Source organism: Xyrauchen texanus, chromosome 24 (genome assembly GCF_025860055.1).
Source record: "Xyrauchen texanus isolate HMW12.3.18 chromosome 24, RBS_HiC_50CHRs, whole genome shotgun sequence".
NCBI classification, from domain to species: Eukaryota; Metazoa; Chordata; class Actinopteri; order Cypriniformes; family Catostomidae; genus Xyrauchen; species Xyrauchen texanus.
In genome coordinates this window covers 38,342,831-38,360,106 of record NC_068299.1, presented here as the reverse complement: position 1 = coordinate 38,360,106, position 17,276 = coordinate 38,342,831, and the positions used below count along the sequence as shown (strand labels likewise).

At 38.8% G+C, this 17,276-nt stretch overlaps 1 pseudogene; it reads right to left on the bottom strand.

Moving 5' to 3' along the window:
• Positions 1-3,578: 3,578 nt before the first annotated feature.
• LOC127617770 (3-hydroxy-3-methylglutaryl-CoA lyase, cytoplasmic-like) overlaps positions 3,579-17,276 on the bottom strand; it is a 50,338-nt pseudogene continuing 36,640 nt past the window's right edge.

Sequence of the window (17,276 nt, the reverse complement as noted above, 5' to 3'; positions counted from 1 at the left end):
GGGAAGAGTCTTGGTAACAAACAATGTAATTGCTTCAATTCTAGAGTGGAAGACCTTGTCCTATTCGAGAGAATGGGGAAGACCCAACCAGGGGTTATTTGAAGAGCCTTTCTTTTTTAACCCGATTATCACCACTGAGATGCCATGCTCAGCCACCATTAGGTCTGCACTGAAGGAGGCAGACTTTTTCAAATATGTCATCTGAGGAGAGGAATGAGTTGGCTTACAGCTGAGGAAGTGACTGTTAAATCAGGTTATGTCTGTGCGTCTTACTCAGCGGATGCTAGATGGCCTGGATGCTGCTCTGCCTGCAACAGTAAGAGCTTTTTTAAAAGATACTCCAGTTGAGGACTGCATTAAAAGAATATCCTTTTTTCTGCAAGAGGAAGCTAGAAAATGACTTTCCTTGGAAATTCCAGAATGAACGCGAGTTTAAACACACATTTATAATCCAGCGGTTAAACTCGCGAGCAATGTAAGGCGAAAATGTTCTTCGCATTGTATGTGAATGCACCATTAGAATAGCTAAATATGTGGGAGAGCATTGTTTAGAACCATACTATACTTATTGTAATGCAATATATAGTTTCAAATCAGATATATGAAATATGTAGATGAAACCAGTATGCATACTGGAAAGAGTGAGAAAGGGTAAATAGAGATGCCATTGAGAGCTGGAGTCTGGCCTGATGGCCTGTATCCCAGCTCCCCTAAGCAAATCCCAGAGAAGTTACAAGTTACAATCCTTGACATTTATAAGCTGACCAATCAGTAGACCACACTGTAAACCCCACTGTGCCAGAGTTGGGACTATTTACAGACCCCCAATGAACAAACACCACAGCCAATGATCTATATCCTCCCAGGTTGAGTGCAATGATTGGGGATGCATTCACTGGCAACCAAATGTAAAACAAGACAAAAGGATGTCTGAATTTGATTGGTCCTCATCTGATTTGAATGCAATACAAATAACTAAATGTGTTTTTGTTTTTAAAACAAGATGAAAAGGTAATGGGGTCTACATGTGCATTATGCTTAAAATACAGAAGGAATATTAATCTAACATGCTACAACTATAATAACAGTAACATTTCAAATAAAAGTTGATGTAAAACAGTTTCTTCAGACTTGAATCACAATTATGTACATTAACCATTAGCATGAATAGCTCCTCATTTTTCGTCATAAACCAGAGACACTTTAACCTGACAATTGTCTCACTCAGATACTGATGTTGTACATTAAAATGGAAGATGACACACGTGGTTAAGTGGCATGTCAGAATAAAGAAACTGTTTTAAATGACTTTATTCTTTATTGTCATGTTAGTTTAATTGATTTATCAAATCTCTATCAAATTCTTTATCAAATCAGACCTCTGTAATCACACTGAGCAGGACATGAGTCAGTGAGAAATAAAATTAATTTCCCTCTCTCTCTCTCTCTCTCTCACACACACACACACACACACACACACACACACAGGGGTTTATCTGTACAAATGGAGAACATATTCTTGGCTATTTAAGTATTGTTCTGTTTGATAAGAGGAATTAACTTCATTGGTGTGACATGCTCTTTCATGTTTCCTGTTATAGGGAAAATATAGAATAATTATTATTAATTTAAATACTGCTTCAAATTTTCATAACAAATTAAATTATCACCAATATTATTTTAGGTGAATATGTATATCTCTGATTACATCTCAATGGCTGGGCAACTTTCTCACTGACCCCTTAAGCTCCACCCAACAGGAAGATATTTTTGAAAAATGCATGCTCTGGAATTTGAAATACTCCTTCTAGGGTATTACTGTTACAGGTACCAAATGTGGGTGACATCATGCTAAGACACTGATGATGCGAATAGACTTTTTGTATGTCAAATGGGATTTCCATAGCTACACAGAATAATTGGCACTTTTAACAGACTTTGAAATATCCCTCTTAATTTTACCTGAATTGCTTCAAATTATGTTAGAATAATGTCAAGGGATTCTTGATATCTTAAATTGTATTGCCATGGCAATGTATAAAATGTCATTATTCCTTTTTATGTATATTCACATGCTTTTGAGGTACTTGTCATACTTGAATTTTCATGATATTTTGCACACACATCAGAGTTGATGGCCATTAGGCCTGGAAACAATTTAACACATGGGCATGGCTTAGGCACTGAAGATATTGAAGATGCTAAATTGCAAAAACAAATTGATATATCAAAAATGTTGCCATGTCGAGGTAATAAATTAAGGGCAAAATTGTGAAACAGGAAGTTCCTTATATCTTCTGTATGCATTGTATGATTTTGATTAAATTTCAACTATATGTCTGGTAACGGGGCTGATCACATTTATGCGGCTATTGTGGGTCTCGGTCATCGCACCACCAACTGGCAGCAGGAAGGAAGGCAATTTTAACAGACTTTTAAATAGCCCTCTTGTGTTTACATGAATTGCTTAAAAAAAATCAAATAATGCCAAGACACTGCTGCTTTAAAATTTCAAAGGGATATTTGATATCTTTAATAGTACTACCATGGTAACACATTAATTGTTCTTATTCCTTTCTTCCTATATTTGGGTGTTTTTGATGCACTTTGCAAGCTTAAAATTTCATGAAATTTTACACATCAGAGTTCTTGGCCATTAGGTCAGGGCAAAAGTTCACGCATTGCAGGAAGGGGGACTCTGTAGTGCCCCTTTAAAATGGGTGGGTAAGACGGCCTCTGTAGTACCTCTATTTTCAACTGTAGTCACCAAAATTGGTATATATATAATTCTCATCAAGCCGGAAAACTCTCATAATTACAGTCATAAGGTCTGCCCAACAGGAAGTCGTCCATTTTGGATTTGTTGAATATTACAGTCTCTGAACTTTTAAATACTCCTCCTTGATGATTCATGAGACTATCACCACATTTAGACAACATTATGCCAAGACATAATGCTAAATTAACATATGTTGATATATTGAATGGTGTTGCCATGGCGAGGCATTAAATTAATGACAAAAAATTGGAAACAGGAAGTTTCATATCTTCTGTGTTAAATGTGTGATTTAGATCAAAATTGAGATGTATGTTTAGTCTTGGGGGCTAATCACTATTTGACTGTTTGGGTCATGTTCATAGCGCCACCACCTGCTAGCAAGAAGTGTGGCTCTTATAACAGACTTATAAATTATAAAGTAAATATAAGAGGAACATTTTAAACAAAATTATTAAGAATAATGTCAAATGCCAAATGCATGCATCCACCTTTCTTCCCAAAAGACACCAGGTGGAAATAGACCCATGGTGCTTGGGCCTGTCATCAGTGCTTGCAGCTAGATTTTTGTTTGTTTTTATAGTCTTGTTTTGATAGTCGCAACGTTTGGTTACCAAAAACTGTGCAGTATTTATAACAAATTCTATACTTTTCTGAGAAGAGGGTCTAATCTTTTTATCACCTCGGACATCCTTTTTCAAATGACCCTTTTCCTAAATGAAAATGTATCCATAAAAAATATTGCCAAAATCCAACAGTATATTACTGAAACATTCTTGTGGATAATATGGACAATGTAGACTTACAGTTTAATTCCTAGGCCATGTGGCATATATAGAACATCTTCTGTAGTAACATTGCCAGATGCTCCCTTGGCATACGGGTAGCCTCCCATGCCTACAACTGAGGAGTTGGCCACAGAAACCCCCATCTGCCAAAATACAAGTGTAAAAGGCCCATAAATATCAACCTAAGAGAAAAGGGGGTGTAAAACCTGAGAACAATGGAATCATTATTTCAAGGCATTCTGTGCCATTTTTGTGTTACTCTGTTTCCAGGATATTGGCAAATACAGAACATCTGGTACATTACAGAGCACCTGTACCTTCTGTTCAACTGCATTTTTCTTGGAAGTCCCATCTAACCAGAGATTATTTGAACCAGGATATGATGATACTGTAATTCTACCCAGAGTATTATTGGCATATAAAAGAAAACATGAGGGTAAATGAAAAGATTCATTTAATGTAAGAAATGTGTTTGTTCAAGGTTGAATGTGATCCCTCATTGCATGGGATAACACAAAACGTCAAACCGCAATTGTATATGACCATTGGTTGGACAGCACTACATTTACTAAAACCAGATTTACTAATTTGAAAGATAATCAGTTTTGGCAAATGGGAGATTTGAACTTGAGGCGACATAATAATTCAATGTTAATCACAAAGAGGCACTCTGGTTTAACCTTGAGTACAATGCCCCAGTCTTCTTGTGGTCCTGAAAAAATATGGCTCATGCATATGAAAAAAATAACCCCCTGTAAATGGTCCTCTTGTCTCTGAAATTTCTCAGTGTCAAATTGGATTGTACAATGTCCATAATCAGAAAGATTTTAGAAATTCAACAGGGTGTGGGAATAAAGGCATTTTTACAGCAAACCACAAGTGTCTGGCCTCCATATGAGAATGAATTATGAGTTGTAAGCCGGTCTTGCACATCTGCACTTTTGTTAGAGCTCTAAACCAAACAGAAAATGCTGCTCAGCAAAGGATTAGATATAGGCCTGCTCTTCTTGAATTAACTCTGCCATACTGTTGATATAATTCCCAGAGTTTATGAAACATCAGTTAGATGTAGTCTGTCTCCAGAACTGAAGGCAGCTTACTTGATGCCCAAGCAGTCAAATACTTAAAAGGCAGAATTTTAGTATGGGCTCCATTTAAACCTTAAATTCTGTGATGCCTTGGACACACAAAAAGTCATCTGTGAAACCATTTGAGAGCTTTGAATCTGAACTTTTCACAGATTTCCGTCAATTTTGAATCTATGTTACATAAAATAACAATATTGCCAAATAGCTCTACCTTGTGGTAATGATGTAGATGTATGGACGTGACTATAAAAGTTCATATAGCAATAAAATAGACATTTCATTTATCAAATGAAAGCTCTCGTTCTCAGGAATGTGACAATGCAGTTTTGTTGCATAACACCACAGTTAGAAGGATCATCAAAAGAACAGAATACATCAAAGACTTTTCATATCTACTCCAATCACTGCTTCTTTAAGCCCCACATAGCCAGAATGTACTCTGTATCAGCTCTTATCTTAGCCAGTTTTCTTCAAAATTAACCATTTTTTACTCATCTGTGAGCTTGCTTGTTTAAATAATTCAATGTTGTGTCCCAGATGTCCAGAACGAAATATGCAGTCGAGCTGAAAATGCATGATAAAAAAATAATTGGCAAAATATGTTCCAGACTACCTATCTCAGCTTTCCAACGACACCTGAATGAAGCTTTTAGTCCACTCAGATGCCGATTTATTTAATGAAACAGTGGGGAAGGTGTGTAACATAACAAAATAGACTGAATGTCTGTGGATGAGCACATGGTGTGTGCTCAGATGTGTCAAAGTACCACCTGGATTTCACATCTGTATATTGTAATGGGAGGTGATAGAGAACATTTTTGTTTTCCTAGTACTTGGGCTATCCCTTCATGTCATCTACCCACTCGGGTGAGGTACTTTTAAAAGACGGTCATTGTGACTTTGTTAAGTATTAGTACTTGAAGTCACATACTATTGTATTTATTTTTTTATGGCACTTTAATATACTAAACAACACATTATGCCCTAAAAACAACAACATTATTTCATAGGAAAAATTGTGTTACTGTGAGTTCCAGCACCCTAGGATCAGACACATTATGCTAACTCGCTGACAAGCACCAACTACCTTCAGACGTTTTCTTTTTGCATCGGTTCTAGCATGTTTACCTTCCCTTCTTTTGCGACTGGAAGCATGTTGCGTTAGCAGCATGGGACACCCAGGTTCTGATCCTACATTGAACTCAGGAAATGATTGCGTTTGCACAATCAATGATGGGCGTGATTCAGAGGTTGCAGTGTTCCCTCTAACATTCAATTTTTACTCAATTGATGGTTAGGTTTAGGTTTGGGGTGTGGGTTGAGGTGTTCAGTTCATAAAATATACATTACTCTTCACTGTATTACATCCCAAAAAGCTGAAAACAACTCAATTTTGGCTCCCCTTTGTGGACATTACATTATAATAGAGCTCACATATGCCTATACGGCCAAAAACACTTACCAATTTGGCTACTGGGAGCAGCGTTTCGGCCTAGGTCTCTAATCAAATATGGTGCCGATTGACTTAACACATCAGGTTGAACGTCAATGGCATTTGGTCAGAAGACAAGAAGGAACCAATGATATTTGATAAAATAAACATCAGACCTGATGTAATGCATCACACAATGCCATGTGTGTTTAGATGGCTATAGCGGAGTGCATGATTATCAGCGAATAACAACCTACAATTTTGTTTGTTTGTCTGTCACAAAATGTATCTTATACCTTAGTTTAAGAAATCTCATATCGGAATATGATGGATGTCGTGTTGATTACTTCTATGGTGCCTTTTTGACATTTAGTGCTTGACAACATCCATTTTTGGGTGAACTATTCCTTTAAATCAATAGACAGTCTTACCCCATCAGGTGTTATGTCTTGCTGGTTGCTGGCAGGTGTGGAAAATTAGTGTGTGTGATATGTATTGAAGAGTCTCTAGGCTTGCAGGCAATCTGGGTTCTCAGAATGACTTCTGAAAGTTACAAATTAGAAAGCCAAGCATCTTTCTCCCTGACTCTCTCTCTCACTCTCCTTTTAGAAGCATTGCAGATTAAGGTATTACAATGTTTTCCATATGTCCTCTCGACTGTCATGAGAATTTTAAAGACGTTTTCCAGCTTCCCAGGCAAAGCCAGATGTCCGGAGATTGGGAAGGGGGGTGGAATACAACAGAGCATTGAAATTAACGCTTGTATCCTGCTTTTGACCTCAGCGTAGCATCAGTGAATATCAATAAGAAGCTGAATTCTGGACCCTGCAAATCTTTTGGGCATGGCACGCTGACCAAAGTATAATAATAAAAGCAGCTTTCTTTTGCTGAAATATGCCCCTCGTTTCAAGCATTTCTTACCGACCAGGCCCTATTTCATAGTTGGGCTGTCTGAGTTGCTTGTAATTGTTGTTTTTGTTGGCGAGACGAAAGGGACCCATGCCGCTTTGCACTGAACTTCAGATTTCCAGAGCTGGGCTTGGAGTTTTGCGTCAGTCCAGGATATTGTTCAGTGCAGGATATTGTACAGTGCTGACACTTTGTTGCATAAACACAGAGTGGTAATTTGCTACATCACCAGTTCTTTTCACATCTATCCGCTGTGATAAGCCAGAAGGCTTGAGGCCGGACGTTACTCAAATGAACGAAAGGCGAGAGCACAAGGGACTCTTCCCAGATTTGCTGACTCTTAATATTGAACAAGGACATGAGGCTTAGCGATCGGTGGTCAGGAACTCTAAATTGCTGTTTAATTAGCTTAACTTGGCTTAAGAACCAGATGTGGTCTTAAAACCACAGATTGTGCAGTTGGCCCAATAGAGTCTTGTGTTAGAGCTTTTGTAGAGCCTGAAGTTATGCCATTTTTTGCACCCAAAAACCTGCATATTATTTACTAACCACCAGTGTTTCCAGAGCTGACACTGAAATGAATGCCTCCTTTCTAGCTATCTATTTGTATGTATTCTTACGTAAAGTTTGGTTCTAGCAAACATTTGCATAGTTGCCAAACTTAAAATATCGACCTATTGACAGCATCTAATATGTAACAATTATATGTATTAACATCTTTAGAAACATACAAATGTTTACGTATGCTAATGGAATAGATGACTATTGAACTAATGGAATTAATGCATTTATTTAATTGTATTTATAGTCAATGAGATTAGTTCAGTGGTAAATGCCATCACATTTATTGAATGCAGTTGATGCATTTATGTAATATGGCATTATAATGGTTTAATTCGGTAATGTTTGATTTCTGCTGCCCTATTCAATGTTTTAAAGGATTTTCTTACACGGCTCTCTGGAATACTCTATTCAGATTGGTCAGTGGCGCCTTATAGTGGTCTGTTATTTCTTAGTATCAGACCGCACATCCGGGTATTTGCAAGCCATCTTTCCTGCTTCTTGGATCACTGTGCATTCTCAACAAGTCAGCTAATAAAATAATTTTAACTCATCATTGTTTCACGTCCATTCATTTATTTATTTGGCAAGTACATTAGTCTTGTAAAAAGGTACACAATGAGCAGTAAAACTTTCATTAATTGCAAAATAAACACCAACATAACTCTGACGCAAACCGGAGGTGGATTTCAGCTGTTCAGCAATTATTTCTTCTCACATAATTACATAATTTCAACGCAAATCAATGTTTCATGTCCATTTATTTGTTTATTTGGCAAGTAGTCTTGTAATAGGCTGGATAATGTGGAGTCATACGGTCATTTCTACAAAATAAACTCTTTGAGGGTGATACAAGACCTCTCTCCACTTTGTACCGGGATCCTGATCACCCTGTCAGGGTTTATTTTGCGATAACAACTGACTGATTGTACATAAATAATGAATTATAGGTATCTGTAAATGCATTATGAACTGTGTGAATAACAGCTCATTGTGAAATTCTATAAGTGAAATGCAGTTACACATATCAAACATTATTTACAACTTGTAATTACATTTTTAATTCCAAAAATGTGTATTTCTGAGAACATATATTTTTATTTGAATGAATGTTTTAACAAGTGCAAACCTGATTACCGATATCAAACATTAGCATTTAATAGTAATTCCATTGCTGACAACAAAACATTTAACCAGTGAAACTTTATTATAGATACCTATAAATGATATCCTACACATGATAATATGTCAAAAGGGCTTGTGATAATCCCACAACATCGGGATGTGCATTGTATAAATTGGGTTCAGCAAAATCTTTTGGGATGTTTCCCATTACCTGATTTGCTGAATGTATTTACTTATTGGGTGCTAAAACAATGCAGACACTGTGCCACTAAACCACACTAAATAAGATGAATTTGAAGGGAACTTGAAATTCAGCAGGAACCCTGAAAATCTCAGTTGACGTGTATGGATAGGAAGTTTGACAGGTAGAATGGAGAATGGAATCTGTTTTCTGTGAAACTGAGTTAACTTTGACATTTTCACAAGAGATTATGTTTGAGGGAAACACTGTGTGCTGACAGCTTTCCGATTTGGGACAGGACTTCCATGTAATAAATAAATAAAACTGTCTCTAGGAAGCCAAGCGGCAGCTTTTGTGATCTGTAGAAAGACAAAATAGAATATAAATGACTTATTTTAAAGTAAAGATGGAAATGATATTTCATAGGGCATGATGGCATGAATGCTCTCTAGGTATGGAAGAACATTTTAAATGCCAAGGTAAAGAATTTACCAACTGAATACATGTGACACATGTTAAAACTTCTGTCAATAGTTCCTTTGTATGGTATGCTAGTACATAACATAGCGAACATGCTGTGTATATATCCACAAAATGAATTTACATTCTGCAGACACATTAATGTCATAATAATTCAAATAAAGTTGACAACTTTCATACTACAGCTTTTTGGTAATCCCTTTTGGCTAATCCACTACAATGCCTGTAAAGCAAATCTGTCTGACCATTTATTTGTAAACAATGTTTTTAATCATCCATATGTGGCCCCTAACTGACTAACTCATTATTGGTCTGAGATGACCTTGCTCTAGGGAGTGCTGACATGCCCTCAGGTCTGTGGGGGAAGAGGCAACCTTACACATTCTCGCAAATGACCACTCAGTTGACCTCTTGCTCTGAGCCAAAGTCTCTATCAAACACATTTGTGTTCAGGGAGCTGAGATTGATGCATCTGGCCATATTGTCTGAGTCAAAGGAAAAGAACAGCGAAAGGATGCTGTGATGACTGAATAAAGGCATGGAAACTTCTCTAAAGATCAGTTCATTTAAAGGACTAGAAATAAAACAAATCTGTAATCATATAGTCACTCCCATGTGGTTCCAAACCCATTTGACTTTCTGTTTTCAGTGCAACATAAAAAGTAAAAAAAATGTTTACTTTTGTTTTACTATTTTATTTCCCATAAAATAAATTGAAAAGGAACGGTGAAGCTCCAAAATTACAAAAAAGCACCATATTAAAACTCGTGGTGGTGCCTCCACTTCTGAGACCGTCAGTCCGTGCATTTTATCTTGTGGATTGTTGTGCATGACACCGCAGAGACTCACAGCATGTGGAGGCTCATGCTACTGTCCGTGATCCACGCAAATCCAGGGTTGGCAGGTTACTTTTGAAATATATTCCTCTACAGATTAGAGAATACATGCTGTAAAATATAATTTGTAATGTATTCCATTAGATTACTCAAGGTCATTAATGTATTCTAAATACTTTGGATTACTTCTTCAGCACTGGTAGATTTGTTCACTTGTTTTGACTATAAAAACTCTGCTCCAAACTTACTTCAAACGTACTTCTCTGTCTGCTCGTATGAATGTAACACATTATAATAAAGTGTTTCACCGCTGTGAGCTTGTGAGCTACCCAGGCCCAGATCTCATGCTTATTAACCCTTGTGTACACTTGTTACGGGTGCATTTGTGTTACCTTTGACCCCAAACAAAAAACCTGTAATTTTGTTCCATAATCATGGATTTTTTAAAACAAATGCAATAACACTAAGTTAAAACTCTTAAATTGTGCAGTTTACTTGAGTTGAGCCTATTTACCTCTAAATGTGTAAATTACACCATTCATTTTCATATAAAATAAGAACATTTTATGTTACATTCCCCTAACATGTATGAAAGTGTATGTATGTTACATACATGTTAGGGGAAAAGATCTGCATTTCTCAATTTATTTCAGGGAGACAATATGAAAAAGATGTAACGCATTAGGGGCAGACTGCTGCCATCTGCTGGAAAAAAATTATAAAAATCATTAAAATGACAGAAAATGATAACATAAAACCAGCAGATGGCTGCAGAGGTCCACTCATTTGCTTGGTTGTAGCAAACAGATTATTTGAGATATTAGCGCAAAGTTTTGAATTTGGATATATATTTATACTTTATCAAAGACAAGAATATTTTTTCAAAGTTTTGCATTTTTAATTAATTAATTTATTTTTTGGTTTGAGGATTTTTGAATATCAGAGACAGTTTTTGCAGTGATGCCACATTATGATTACAAACGACTGTGTTACAAAGAGAAGACTAGAGTAAGATTTTTGTTACCTATCGTTTATTTCAAACATCTCAATTCAATAAATCAATAGAATACATTTATAAAAAATTTAATTGAAACCAATTTCAAGGGGGAGTATAAAAACCATTATGTCTGTGGAAAGTCCCCATACAACATGGAAACCCAATGTGTGTGTGTGTGTGTGTGTGTGTGTGTGTGTGTGTGTGTGTGTGTGTGTTTGTGTGTTCTGCACTGTTGATGTGTTATAGTATCACCCCTTCATTTCTGTCTGTGTGTGTTCTGCATTGTGGTTGATTTACTGATTTTATTTGACAAATTAAACAAAAATCCTCAATTTTATAATCTCATTCATTCATTTCCTATGAGGGGTTAAATTTGACCTCGAAGGAAACAAGAGTGAGTTTTTTTGGCACACCACCAGAATCCAGCCCAATTTTTTTGTTTGTGTATAGTTAGCAAATGTAGGAAAAGTCCTCAAACCTCATGCCACTGAGATGAAGGAAACCATGTTTTTTCAATAAGCAAAGTTCAAAAGGGTTAATTTTTGACCCCAAGAGTACACAAGTGTTAATCAAAATTCCTCTAGAGCTGTCATCAATCAAAATCCAATTCTGCTTATTATCGCTAAATATTTTGCGGTTATCACGACTACTACTCTAATTAACATCATGTTTCCCATACTTCCTTGCTAGAGCAGACCTTTTAGAGTGAGCTCTCTGCCGCAGCAGCATCAGCTCTGGGTTATTTACCCATGCTACAGCTCCCTATGGATGCATACAACTCTCGCTCTGTTCATTTTCCTTAAGCAGATGAGTGCTCGAACTCCGCAAGTAGCGTGACGCGTCTCTACTCGTTCATTTCGCACATGTCTCATCTCCTCAGCCTTGATATTACATGCAATCTCCTTCTGCAAGGTCTTTTCAAATGTTTAACTCTATGGACTTGTATACATTTCTCACCAAAGTTTTCATAACTTATCTCGTCCCAAAGCCCAGGACAGATGCTTCATGCAGGTGAATTCAATCCATATCATTTTAAGCTCAAAGACAAGTCATCTTTATTTCTGCTTGCCATTTTGGTTATTTTAAAAGCATTTTTTTTTAACTAGTCAAGCACAGATAGACTCTTAAGAGGCTTGACTATAGAACCTTATTATTTACTGTATGATTACTTAAAGTGACTCTTCAAATCAGTCATAATTTTTGCTCTGCACAAGCTCAAATTAAATGCGTCAAAAAAAAAAAAATCGTCGCAGCATGATTTAGATGTGCATTTCTCTTTTCTTCCTTGGAATATCTTCAAAAGAAAAAGAAAGAAAAAAATGCATTACAAGCTACCAAAATAAAAATGCTCTATTTATTTCCAGTACTGTTGCACAAATGGCTTTCACACAGTATGTATTACTCTACTTTTGTATGTTCCCATATAAGAAAGGTAGACTATATTACATAATTTAATTGCTTTCATTTATGTTTGGAGAATATGCATATCCATAAGCACAAAGCAAATGACTTCAGACAATAGACTTTCTATTTCATGTGCTTCCTTATTTAAATTAACATTACCACATAAAATTATGTTGTGTGTTTATGTTCTGAGCTCCTATGCATCCTGATTGCTTACAGATGGTCCAGAAATGTAAACCAGCAAACATAAATTCAAGTTTTGCCTCTGCAACCTCTGCCCCTGCTTAATTGTAAGGAGATGAGAACAATATACCTCCACTGCAAACAGCCTCTATCTGTTTGCCTGCTTTGACCCACTAATCACCATGGTGGCTGCTTTAGGCAGATTCTGTTACACAACCGTATTAAATGTTCTATTTCTACTACGGCCCACAGGCCTCTGAGGGTCCGGTAGTTTACTCCTCCTCAATAAGCATACAGTAAACTGATCAAGTTCACCTCCCCATCAATACAACTTCACTAACAAGGACCACGCCACAACGATGAATGTAAAGGATTTTATTGAAATGGTCATGTTTGGATGAAATAGGAGGGAAAGGATGTTGAGGTTGTCGATCCGGCTGATCGGGGAGACTTGGCCAGGGCTTCGTCTCGGTAAGTAGCAAGCCAGGTGACTAGAAGACCCCCCCCCGGATGCAGTCCGTGGAGTAGAGAGGGGATGTTTAGAGACTGGAGGAAAGTGGGGGAGGGGGGTGGTGAAGGGATGAGATAGGAGGGAGGGGTTGAAGGGATGAGTTAGGAGTGGAGGGTTGGGTTGGGTGGGGTCAAGAAACTGAGACAAACGGAGCTGAGGAAGTTGGTTCAATATAAGTGCGTTTATGGTAAGTAGCTGATTGGTTGTGGTGTGGTATGCTCCCGAACTTTAGTTAACTTGTTAACTTAATTTCACTAGCAAGGACCACGCCACAACGATGAAGGGAAAGGATTTTATTGAAATGGTCTTGCTTGGAAGAAATAGGGAGGGAAAAGATGTTGAGGTCGTTGGTCCGGCTGATTGGGGAGTCTTAGCCAGGGAGACTCAGTGTGGGGGCTTTGTATCAGTAGGTAGTAAGCCAGGTGACTAGAAGACCCCTAAGGTTTTCAATGAGCAGATACGGGCTTGACTGAGATCATTGAGATTATTGAGGATGTATGAACGATATGCTTCGGATGTCCAGTGACTTAGGACTCTGATTGTTTCATCCGAGATACCTGTGCTGGTGGACGTGGTGACTGCTCCGATCCGGAAGGAATGGATGGAGTAGTGTTCGGGAGATATGCCGGAGATGCTGAGGATATTTTGAAAGTGTATGTTAAACCAGAATCTTGTAGCCATTTTTTTGTTCTTGAGGTGATGAATGGTTGGCATATCTGGAAAGTATGTATTCCGAAAGTGGCTTGTATGGACTGAGGAAGGAGTTGAGGCGAAAAATGTAGATGGGAAATGACTCTCCAAATTGGTCAGTTTTACTTTTCTTCAGTGTGTATATGAGAGAATCCGAAGTATGAGATGTAATGTCTGAAAGGCTGGGATGAATGGCGGGGTTTAAGGTGTAGGTAGATGGGGCAAATTCTGAGCACCTCAGAAAACCGAAGAATGTGAGGAGGAACATGGACTCATGTTTTGTAGACCGAAGGTCTCCAGTAGCCTGAGTGTAATGTGAGGATGCATTGACTAAGATGGTCGGAAGTTAATAGCAAGCATTCAGTGAAGAGGAGTGGTTTGTGTTTCCGTAGACTTTTAATGAACATCGACAAGTGAGAATGAGAAATGGAGTGGCATGGGTTACCGGTAGAGAGTTTGATTCCAGATAAGTACATCTGAATTTTTTAATGGAATGGGCATGAGTTGCAAATGGGACCAAACATCTGTTAGGGGAAAAGGGAGTCCGTAGAAGGAGTGGTATGCCAGTCAGGTAAGCGGAGAGGGTACTCTTGGAGAGGCGGTCTGGAATCGCTTCTCTTGAAGCATTTGAAAGATCTTCCAACTGTGGATTTAGTTGAAGATGGAGGCTGAAAAAGGTGTCTGATTCTGGAACCAAGGTTCTGAGTGATGGTGTGGTCGATGGTGCGTATTGCATAGAGAAGTCAGGAGCTGGAATAATGCTATTGATGCTAGGAACGCTAGTGCCATGGGGGGAAGAAAGATTGATGATTAATCTCTTTTTTGGGGGGGTATTTCCTAGTGGCAATGTCAATGGGGCTAAGGCGGAATGAAGAAAACAGAGGCCCTTTGAATGGGCCTATCATGAAACCTTGCTGGACTTCTTTGGCTATTAGTGTGTCAACAGTGTCTGGCTCAGAGTGGGTGGACTGGAGGTCATGGGGAACAAAAATGATAGGATTTATTTCTATACCTGGATAGAAACCATTTTTGAACCCATTGATAAGGAAGTTGACGAACTCTCTGTCGGGGTGATCTAGTAAGGTGGTGGCTTGGGTTTTTACCTTAACTGGTGTGCTGAGATACTTAAGTAGTCAGTCTGGTAGAGCGGTTGGGTTGTGGGGGCAAGAGTTCCTTGCATGGGTGCTGCCGCGGGAGAAGCAGGTGTGAGTCTTTAGGTGAAAAGTGAGCACCCGAGATGGTTAAAGTTACTATATACCATTCTAACTCATTGGTAGACGATTGGTCATCCTCTTTTGTCGATGAATTTGGGTATGGGAACATTAACTATGGGGCGTATGTCAAGGGGTTTCTGAATAATATGAAGAGGTGGGCCTGCTGAAGATTGTCGGTTGAGTACTGAGTTTTTGTGTGAGATGGAGGTTTGAGAGTGAAAGGGTGTGATGACAGTGCATGCTGAGGCCGGATGTGACGGTGCTCTGCATAGCTTGCAGGAGAGTGAAGTACGGGCTGCAAAAAGCAGCAGTAGAGTTCAGCATCGAGGGTGCCCCAGTATGTTCTTTGGTTGAACTGCAGTAACCGACCTGCTGCTTGAGTGGTGAAAAGAACATGGTTGTTGTAGAAGCCTGTCCCCTACAGGCATGTCTAAAATGATTGATAAGTAATCGTCTAGTTCGGTCCTTCGATCTGGATGGACAGACCGAATTATGTCGCTGTAAATTAAGAAAGCTAAAACAAATTCGGTAGGGGTGAGGTCTTTAGAGTGGGAATTTATTGTGTGGCTGAGCAGCATTAGGCCTTGGCTGGTTTGCAGCTCTCTGGGCTGGATAATATTTAAGAGGGATGACTGAAGAAGTTGGGCTAGGTCAGTGTAGTTACTTGATAGGATTTGTAGATGTAAGGATGAAGAAACAGGGGAGGGCCGATGAATTGATGAAGCTGGGCGAGGAGGTGGTGCTGCTGTAGCCAGGGTATATGGGCTACTGTTTATTGGCAGGATGTGAGGGTATTGGGGAGGGGTTAGGATAGGTGAGGGAGGGTAAAAGGGATAGATTTGTTTGAAAGAAAAAAGAAATAGGATGAGGTTGAAAAAAATCCATTGAGAGGTACAGTTTCTTGGGTTACTGCAAAGGAAACATGATTTGGTAGAGAGGAACTAGAAATGACAAGAGCCATGCTGCTATTAACGAAGGAATGGATGGTGGGATGAAAGGATGTAAGTGTGTGAGGATTTAGAGCTGTTTGTGAGCATAGGGATGAAAAGAAGGATGTAATGATCTGGGATAGATCTGAGGTTGAAGGATCAAGTAATGCTGGAATTTGCGCTTGGACTCCACTAGGTGGCGCTGATGCTGTTGGCTGTGGCCGTTGTGGAGTATGTGTGGTGACGTCACGAATGACGGTAGGAGGATCGCGTGAGAATGCCGGATGTGTTGAGAGCTCGGAGTTTATAGTTGCTGACGTATTGGTGGATGCTGTGTAAAGTTGAAATAATCATGATTTATTGTCAGAGTGGCTGAAGAGGATGCCTTTACCCTTAAGAGCTCATTGAAGGCGAGCCACGGTCCAATCCTTGATGCTGTTCTTTGGTCTGGGAGAGGTGCCGTGAACGCGAACTCACTGTGGAGGACTGCGGGCAGATGGATGAGAGAGATGCTGTTTACGAGGAGATCGATCTCGTTGGCTTCCGTGCCTGTGGTGAACTCTGATGGTAGTTCTCATGACTGGAGAAAAGCGGTCTTGTGATCCGAGTCGAGGTTGGATAAATCTCTGACAGTGAGCTTGGATGAGAATGCCTGCAGGTTTGAGGAATGAGAACAGCGGAATGCAGCCGGTGTGGAATTTGGCTTTGTAAGGACTGTTGAGATGATTTCCTGGGTGAAGGAGAATTTATTCGAAATAAATCATCGTCTGAGTCAGAAGGGTTGATCTGAATCTCGGGATCCATGGTGAGTCTGTCAAGAAACTGAGACTAACGAAGCTGAGGAAGTTGGTTCAGTGTAAGTGTGTTGACAGGAAGTAGCTGATTGGTTGTGGCGTGGCCTGCTCCTGAAATATTGGTTAACTTCTTAACTTCATAAATGTGCCATGCAGTGCCAATACTGTTCGATTCCTTTTTTAGGTTCCTTTGGACTATGTCCTTCAACGGTGTATTGAGCCGTTCGCGTTACTCACTCTCATTTGCTTTCTATTTGCTGCTGGCATGAAAATATAAACATTAAACACAATTCACTAAAATGTCCTTCTTCTCTCTCACATATTCATGCAGCCATGTTTACAGCTCCTCATAAACATATAGGTGAATATACAGGGGTA